This window comes from Nelumbo lutea, chromosome 1 (assembly GCF_056320005.1).
Source record: "Nelumbo lutea isolate HS-2025 chromosome 1, American lotus-T2T, whole genome shotgun sequence".
Taxonomy (NCBI): Eukaryota; Viridiplantae; Streptophyta; class Magnoliopsida; order Proteales; family Nelumbonaceae; genus Nelumbo; species Nelumbo lutea.
In genome coordinates this window covers 55750210-55759574 of record NC_142684.1, presented here as the reverse complement: position 1 = coordinate 55759574, position 9365 = coordinate 55750210, and the positions used below count along the sequence as shown (strand labels likewise).

The 9365-nt window shown below is 40.7% G+C and overlaps 1 long non-coding RNA gene across 1 annotated transcript in view; it reads right to left on the bottom strand.

Moving 5' to 3' along the window:
- Positions 1 to 887: 887 nt before the first annotated feature.
- Positions 888 to 9365, bottom strand: part of LOC148874653 (uncharacterized) — a 28425-nt gene continuing 19947 nt past the window's right edge. Inside the window, exons 3-4 of the long non-coding RNA XR_016104462.1 lie at positions 1516 to 1741; positions 888 to 1417 (exon numbers count right to left, since the gene is read on the bottom strand). This is a non-coding gene — a long non-coding RNA (uncharacterized LOC148874653). The remainder of the gene's footprint in view (positions 1418 to 1515; positions 1742 to 9365) is intronic.

Here is a 9365-nt window from a genome sequence, read left to right as displayed (position 1 = left end):
TTTGTCACAAGGCCTGTCCAAATACATTGTTAAGGACAGTGCACCCCCTGAAACCCATCCTATGGGCTCTATGGGCCCAACACTTACCCTAAGTGGTCCCTGGGCCAAGCCACCTTGTAACACCCAAGGACTGTGGGCAGATGCAAGATTAGCCCATCAGGTATTATCCTCAATGGTCTTACACTTAACCTATCAGCCCATAATGATCATACACTGCCCGACAAGAGAGGACCTATCCCTCGGCTACAAGGAACAATGTTGCACTCTCTGCTTATATGGATCCCGGGAATTAAAACGTTTTGCAAATCATTTCAAAACCATAATGTATATACTTTCATATCTCATATATAAAATATATTTTGCAAAACAAATCTCAATGATTGAAATTGGTTGCCGACAGTCTTGGTTTCCATCAGTGAGAGTGCATTCTTGATCATTACCTTTGTCTGACAAAGGGGCCGATCCTATCACTATGATCACCCACTTAGATGAATTCTCAGACTGTCCCAACATACCCAGGTTTTGACCCCCACTAAGGATCTCACTGAATGGTACATCAAAGACAGCCCAATCCGACACCTTGTGCAGTATCATAATCAAGTCTAGGGGTCGGGTGTAATTTTCCAATTTTGTCCATCAATCTCCAAGGTCTTGGGCCATACTGGAAATCTGGTCCAGTTCAATGATTCAATTAATCCTACAATGTATGTGCCTAGGGTCTCACCCTGGCAGCTGAGACAGGTTGCCCCAACCAACTTGGTGGCACCACAATGTCAGCCTTGTCAGGATAGGTCTCCCCAGACCGACCTACTGGCTGTGAACATTCTAAACTAACACGAGTCTCATTAAGTGTCCAGTTTAAGGGTATTACACAGAAATATACCAAGGGAACATGAATCAAATATGCACTTTTATTCATTTACAATAAACTCATAAAGTACATCATCTTGATTGAAGCTAAGGGCAGACAAAACTGTCTAACAATTATTTCTTCTCTTAAGGGAGTTCCTTTTCTCATTGCCTCATTCCCACTTAAATGATGTGAAGGTCGTTATTAATTGTCTCTTATCATCTTCTTCCTCAGGTTCAATACCTTCTTCTAATCCTCTATTTCCTGCTTCTTGACTGTATCGCCTCATAATGAAGTCATATGGATTCACACCCATCACGTGGTTGTGTAAGATACAGCAAGCTTGTGCAATCTTAACTTATATTTCAAATGGATAATGTTGCACAGGCACAAGGATAGGAAACCGCTTCTTTAACACTCCAAATATCCGTTTAATCATATTTCTTAATCAAGAATGATGAAGATTAAATAGCTCCTTGGCAGTTTCAGGTTGGTGTTAACCCCACTCTTTTAAATGATATCGAGTGTTCCTATATGGCGTAATTAAACCAACTTTCAATGTGAACCCTGCATCCACAAGGTAGAATTTACCTATTGATAAAAAAATCTTTTAACAACATTGCCTATAAGAAAAATGGTAAAAACTAGTTGTTTTGGGTTACTACCTTCAGGCACCTCAAGTTTGTGTTCTCTAGTGAGAGTAGACCTCAACATACAAGAATCTGATGCTACACCTTCCCATCTAGGCAAGACATAAGTAAATTTTAAACCAAAGGAACATGCTGCTAGTATGTTTTGGGTAGGATAACCTTTGCGTCCTAAAATTCTAGCAACATCTGCAATTGGTACCTTCACAGGGATGTGTGTTCCATCAATTTCTCCTACACAATCCTGTCATTCATTGAAAAGTTCTACATGAACCTTTGTTTTTATACTACCTAATATATCAACCAAAATAATAAAAATAATGATTGTCACCTTAAAATAAGGCCAATAGTCTATCCTATTCCTAATCTCTGGTGCAACTTCACCAGTTGGTTGGATGACATACCTATCCTCTAGACTTAACACTACATTAAGAACTTGATTGAAGTGATAGTTCACAGTCTCCCTAAATCGACTAAAATGGAATCCCATGGTTCTGTTTCTCACATTATGGGCAAGGATATGAAGAAACCTTGCCACTTGCTCTTCAACACTACTTCTAATTGAGTCATGTAACCTACCAGACTCACGAAGTATCTTTACTAACCTTGCAAATGACTCTTTCCCCATTCTAAGTTGATTATAACAACCAATTTCTTTTGTATGATAAAGGCGTTTCAACAAATCATTTCTTTGTACATCTCGATTAATGAATGGTTCTCTATCAACATAATTCAAATACTCATCTACTAAGGCAATGCATACTACCGCAGCAGAAGAAGTAGCACAAACAATTGCAATCAACGTGAGATCATCCAAGTTATCCATCTAAAGCACATTCAATGAGGAAAAACTCAAAACTTTCAATAAAAGATATAAGGATTAACTTTATACAACATCAATCCTCATACTAAAACCACTATTTCAAGATGTGATCATATATATGACCCTTATATGAATGAGAGAGCAATTTTTCTTGAACAAATTTTCATAATAGGAATATGAGAGAGCAATGGTTTGCTTACTTATGAAATTAAAATGAAGAGGGGGAATCACTTAAAAATTAAAATGGAGTTTTACTAAATGTCCTAAGTTTATTAAATTTGAATCCTCCCACTTCATGCGTTGTTCTCAATGTCTTGTTTATTCATGAAGTCATCTACAAATAGGGAGTAATTAACATAATACCCTCCATTAAATGATCTTTGATTCCAAAACTAAATTCAGTTTAAGTGTAGATATTATTATGACTAAACCACACCCAATGATCTTTGAATCCTTGAATGTAGAGGTCATATCTTTGATTCCAAAGAATCCCTGCATTTCTAATGAACCTCAAGGATGAAGGGATGGGATATCCATCACATGGACACCCAAGTCTTACAGAATGGATTGGGCGAACTTCAAAAAATTTCTCCAATCTTTGCAGGGAATCGAATTCCCTATTTTAGAAAAACATATTTTTCAATGATCAATCTTGAACCATGAACCAAACCAGATCTGAACCAAAAGGAGTAGGAGGGAGGATGTACCTGATATGGAGAATTAGTATCTCCCAATGGAGGTGTTCACGCCCAATGAAGGATCCAAAGACTGCTCCAACTGAAAATGGCGCAGTGCAGGATGGAGCAGAATCAGCAATGTTCTTCAAAAGAACTTGACTCTTCACAAGAATCAACTGGATGGCTTGTGAGTACAGCTCCAATCAACCCTTTCCCAAAAGATGGGTATCAAGATCAGATCTTGATTTCTTCCAAGAACTGGAGATCAAACTGAAGGTAATGGCGGTGGCAGAAGGAGGCAGTAAGAGAGATTTTGCAGAAGTTGCAGAAATCTCTCTTCTGTGATTTCAGCTCTGAAGACAAGAGTCTTAGGTTGCATGTCTAAACGCTGCCGCCCAATCCTCCTTTTATAGATTTAAAGGGATCAGCTCTCAATCCTATTAGGAGCTGCTGATCCAAATTATATTTGGATTAGAAGTCCCTTTAAGTGATAAGGGAGAACCCTTATCTTATCTGCAGATCAGATCAGCCATCTCCTAATCTAATTAGGAGGCTTCCAGATCTAAATCTTATTTAGATCTTGGACACTCTAAGTGGATAGGGTCTAGGCCCAATCCTATCAGCTGATCCATCTTAGAATTCGCCCCCTTTAATTGACCGATCAAATCAGCCCAGTTCGAAATGGGCTTAAGGCCCATTTAAGGCTATGTACTCACTTACCTTACAAACTACTGCCCAGTTGGGCTTCCTTGTATGGCGTGGGACCAAAACATTGATCTACACATCAGCCACATGAGTTCAGCCCAGCCTTTGTTACAAGGCCTGGCCGAATACACTATTTATGGACAGTGCACCCCCTGAAATCCATCTTATGGGCTCTATGGGCCCAACACTTACCCTAAGTGGTCCCTGGGCCAAGCCACCTTGTAACACCCAGGGACTGTGGGCAGATGCAAGATTAGCCCATTAGGTATTATCCTCAATGGTCTTACACTTAACCTCTCAGCCCATAATGATCAAACACTGCCCGACAAGGGAGGACCTCTCCCTCGACTGCAAGGAACAGTGTTGCACTCTCTGCTTACATGGATTCCAAGAATTAAAATCTTTTGCAAATCATTTCGAAACTATAACATATATATATATATATATATATATATATATATATATATTGCAAAACAAAATCTCAACAATTGAAATCGACTGCCGGCAGTCTTGGTTTCCATCAGAGACAGTGCATCCCTGATCATTACTTTTGTCTGACAAAGGGGCTGATCCTGTCACTATGATCACCCACTCAGATGAATTCTCGGACTGTCCCAACATACCCAGGTTTTGACCCCCGCTAAGGATATCACTGATTGGTACATCAAAGACAGCCAAATCCGACACCTAGTGTAGTATCATAATCGAGTCTAGATGTCAGGTGTAACTTTCAAGTTTTGCCATCTATCTCCAAGGTCCAGGGCAATACTGGAAATTTGGTCTGGTTTAAAGGTTTTATTAATCCTACACTGCATGTGCTTTGGGTCTCACCCTGGTAGCTGAGACAAGCCACCCCAACAGTTGGCAGCACACCAGTATTAGCCTTGGTAGGATAAATCTCCCCAGACTTACCCAATGGCTGTGAACATTCTAAACTAACACAAGTCTCATTAAGTGTCTAGTTTAAGGGTATTATACAGAAACACACCACAGGAACATGAATCAAATGTGTACTTTATTCATTTACAATAAATTCATAATGTACATATTTCTGATTGAAGCTAAGGGCATACAACTGTCTAATAGCTCCCACTTGCACTTAGGTCCAATCTGGTATAAGCCGGAGTCCCATACTTTCCACGTGTTTCTTGAACACTTTCTGTGTCAGTGGCTTAGTCAATGGGTCTACTACATTCTCCGCTAATGCTACCTTCTGAATCAAGATGTCCCCTCTAGCAACAATCTCCCGGAGTATGTGGTACTTCCTCTCGATGTGCTTCGACTTTGAGTGGGCTCGTGGCTCCTTAGCCGGAGCAATCGCTCCATTGTTGTCACACAACAATGGGATGGGTGATGTGCTGGACAGAACTACTCCCAATTCGTGAATGAATTTCTTCATCCACACGGCTTCCTTGGCAGCTTCACTTGCAGCAATGTATTCGGCCTCGGTTGTGGAGTTTACTGTGTACCCTTGTTTGCTGCTTTTCCAGCAAACAGCACACAATCCTTGGATCTATAGTGAACTACCATCGAATACCAGACAAAACTCTTTTGTCCTTCGAAGGTACTTAAGTATGCATTTCACAGCAGTCCAATGCTCCTACCCTGGGTTGGCCTGGAATCTGCTTACTACACTCACTGCCTGGGCGATGTCAAGATGAGTGCACAGCATGGCATACATGATGCTTCCTACGGCTAAGGCATAGGGAAGGTCTTTCATGCTCTCGATCTCCTCAGAGTTCTTTGGAGACATCTTCTTGGAGAGATTGACTCCATGCCTGAAAGAAACATTTCCTTTCTTGGAGTTTTCCATGCTATATCTCTTGACTATTTTGTCAATATAAGCAGATTGGGATAATTCTATTATCCATTTTGATCTATCTCTATAGAGTCGAAGACCCAATATATAGGAGGCTTCTCCAAGGTCTTTCATGGAGAATTGTTGTGATAGCCATACTTTTATCGTAGTTAACATTCCTACATCATTCCTAATGAGTAGAATGTCATCTACATACAGAACCAGAAATGTAACATTGTCACCACTGGTCTTCCTGTAAACATAAGGTTCATCAGGATTCTGCTCAAAATCAAACTTTTGACCGTAGAGTCAAATCGGATGTTCCAACTTCTAGAAGCTTTATTGAGTTCATATATGGATCTATTCAACTTACAAACCATGTGTTCCTGACCCGCACCTACAAAACCTTGCGGTTGCTACATATAGATATCTTCAGTAAGATCTCCATTCAAGAATGCAGTTTTGACATCCATCTACCAAATCTCATAGTCATAGTAAGCTGCTACAGCTAGCAAGATTCGAATGGATTTAAGCATGGCCATAGGCGAAAAGGTTTCCTCATAATCGATGCCTTCTTTTTTAGTGTATCCTTTCGTCACTAGACGAGCTTTGTAGGTCTCAACCCTGTCATCGGGGCCCTTCTTCCTCTTGTAGATCCATTTGCAACCAATTGCATTTACCCCGGAGGGCGGATCCACTAGAGTCCAGACTCCATTGGTCTCCATTGAGTCCATCTCAGCTCTCATGGCATCTACCCATTTAAGGGAGTCTATGTCCAACATAGCTTCCGTATAAGTCATGGGATCCTATTCACTAGTCAAGGTTTCAACCAGGTAGCTATCCTGATCGTAACTAAAACGGACCGGTGGCCTGGACACCCGGGTAGATCTTCTAGGTTGGTCACTACTTGGAACTTGTGGGACACCTCCCATTGCATCTGAGCTCTCCTCATCAAGAACAATTTATTGACGAAGATTATCCAGGATGTAGTCATTTTCCAAGAATTATGCATTCCGACTGCAGAACACCTTCTGCTCACTTGGATCATAGAATAGGTAGCCCATTGAGCCCTTTGGGTAGCCTACGAATAGGCAACGGCTGGTCTTGGATTCCAATTTGTCCAGATTCATTCTTTTAATGTGAGCTGGACAACCCCAAATCTTCAAGTGTCGTACACATGGTTTCTTTCCGGTCCAAAGCTCACAAGGAGTCTTAGGAACCGATTTGGTTGGAACCCGGTTTAGTACGTATATCGTAGTCTCTAATGCGTATCCCCAAAAGGATGTGGGTAACTCTGAATGGATGAGAAGTGATCGGACCGTGTCTAATAGGGTCCTAGTCCTCCTCTCTGAAACACCATTAAGTTGTAGTGTAGCAGGAGGAGCTAACTGTGATACTATCCCATTTACCTTTAAGTAGTCCCTGAATTTGTCAGAGAGATATTCGCCGCCTCGATCTGATCGAAGGGACTTAATTTCTCTCCCTAACTGTTTCTCGACCTCTTGTCTGAACTCTTTGAACTTTTTGAAGGATAACCATACCGAGAATAGTCATCGGTGAATGTAATGAAATACACGTGTTGGTTACGGGTCCTAACACTCAGGGGACCACATACATTAGTATGTATAAGCTCAAGCGTGCCTATACATCTTTCAGGCTTACCATTAAATGGCTTCTTTGTCATCTTACCCTGAAGGCAAGGCTCACAAGTGGGAATGGACTGGGCGAATTTCACATGGACGCCCAAGTCTTGCGGAATGGAATAGGCAAATTTCAAAAACTTTCTCCCATCTTTGTAGGGAATCAAACTCCCTATTTTAGAAAAACATATTTTTTAATGATCAATCTTGAACTATGAACCAAACCAGATCTAAACCAAAAGGAGTAGGAGGGAGGATGTAACTGATATGGAGAATTACTATCTTCCAATGGAGGTGTTCATGCCCAAGGAAAGATCCAAAGACTACTCCCACTGAAGATGGCGCAGTGCAGGATGGAGTAGAGTCAGCAATGTTCTTAAAAAGAACCTGACCCTTCGCAAGAATCAACTGGATGGCTTGTGAGTACAGCTCCAATCAATCTTTCCCAAAAGATTGGTATCAAAATCAGATCATGATTTTTCCCAAGAACTGGAGATTGAACTGAAGGTAATGGCGGCGGCAGGAAGGAGGCAGCAAGAGCGATTTTGCAGAGGTTGTAGAAATCTCTCTTCTATGATTTCAGCTCTGAAGACAAGAGTCTTAGGTTGCATGTCTAAAGGCTGCCACTCCCTCCTCCTTTTATAGATTTAAAGGGATCAGATCCTAATCCTATTAGGAGCTGCTGATCCAATTTATATTTGAATTAGAAGTCCCTTTAAGTGATAAGGGAGAACCCTTATCTTATCTGCAGATCAGATCAGTCATCTCCTAATCTAATTAGGAGGCTTCCAGATCTAAATCTTATTTAGATCTTAGATTCTCTAAGTGGATAGGGTCTAGGCCCAATCCTATTAGTTGATCCATCTCAGAATTCGCCTCCTTTAATTGATTGATCAAATTAGCCCAGTTCGAAATGGGCTTAAGGCCCATTTAAGGTTATGTACTCACTTAGCCTTCCAAACTGCTGCCCAGTTGGGTTTCCTTGTATGGCATGGGACCCAAACATTGATCTACACATCAACCACATGGATTCAGCCCAGCCTTTGTTACAAGGCCTGGCCGAATACACTGTTTATGGACAGTGAACCCCCTGAAACCCATCTTATGGGTTCTATGGGCCCAACACTTACCCTAAGTGGTCCTTGGGCCAAGCCACCTTGTAACACCCAGGGACTGTGGGCAGATGCAAGATTAGCCCATTAGGTATTATCTCCAATGCTCTTGCACTTAACCTCTCAGTCCATAATGATCAAACACTGCCCGACAAGGGAGGACCTCTCCCTCGACTACAAGGAATAGTGTTGCACTCTCTGCTTACATGGATCCCGGGAATTAAACATTTTGCAAATCATTTCGAAACCATAACATATATATATATATAAATATATTTTGCAAAACAAAATCTCAACAATTGAAATCTACTGCCGGTAGTCTTGGTTTCCATCAGAGAGAGTGCATCCCCGATCATTACCTTTGTTTGACAAAGGGGCTGATCCTGTCACTATGATCACCCTCTCAGATGAATTCCCGGACTGTCCCAACATACCTAGGTTTTGACCCCCGCTAAGGATCTCACTGATTGGTACATCAAAGATAGCCCAATCCGACACCTAGTGTAGTATCATAATCGAGCCTAGGGGTCAGGTGTAACTTTCAAGTTTTGCCCATCTATCTCCAAGGTCCAGGGCAATACTGGAAATCTGGTATACCATTCTTTTAGTGGTATCAGAGCCACAGGTTTGAATCTTGAACCAAAAGAAAATTAGATCTGACCCTGCGCAGATGAACAAAAAATGTTCTGCCAAGATCTGCACAGATTGCTTTCCTTTTTTTTTCAAGAAATGGTTTCTTGTTAAGGGCGTTTGATCTGAAATTAATTTTGTTAAATCCAAAAATTTATTTAGAATTGTTCTTTATTTATTTTTTATTTAATGGACTGTTCGAACCTGGAGATCGTAGTGCAGATTTGGCGTAGATAGTCTGCACACCCTTTTTTCTTCCTTTCATTATTATTCGGTCTGTAAATAATTTTTTTTTATTTTTCTAGACTGAATGTATAGGATTTGATCAAGATTGTAATTAATTAATAGAAATAGGATTTCTGTTTTTTATTTATTTTATTGATTAAAGAAGAAGGAAGAAGATGGCGACACTGGAGATTTGCAGATGGAGAAATCACATACTGCGATTTACAGTTTATGAAACTGTAACTTTTGTGATTAACC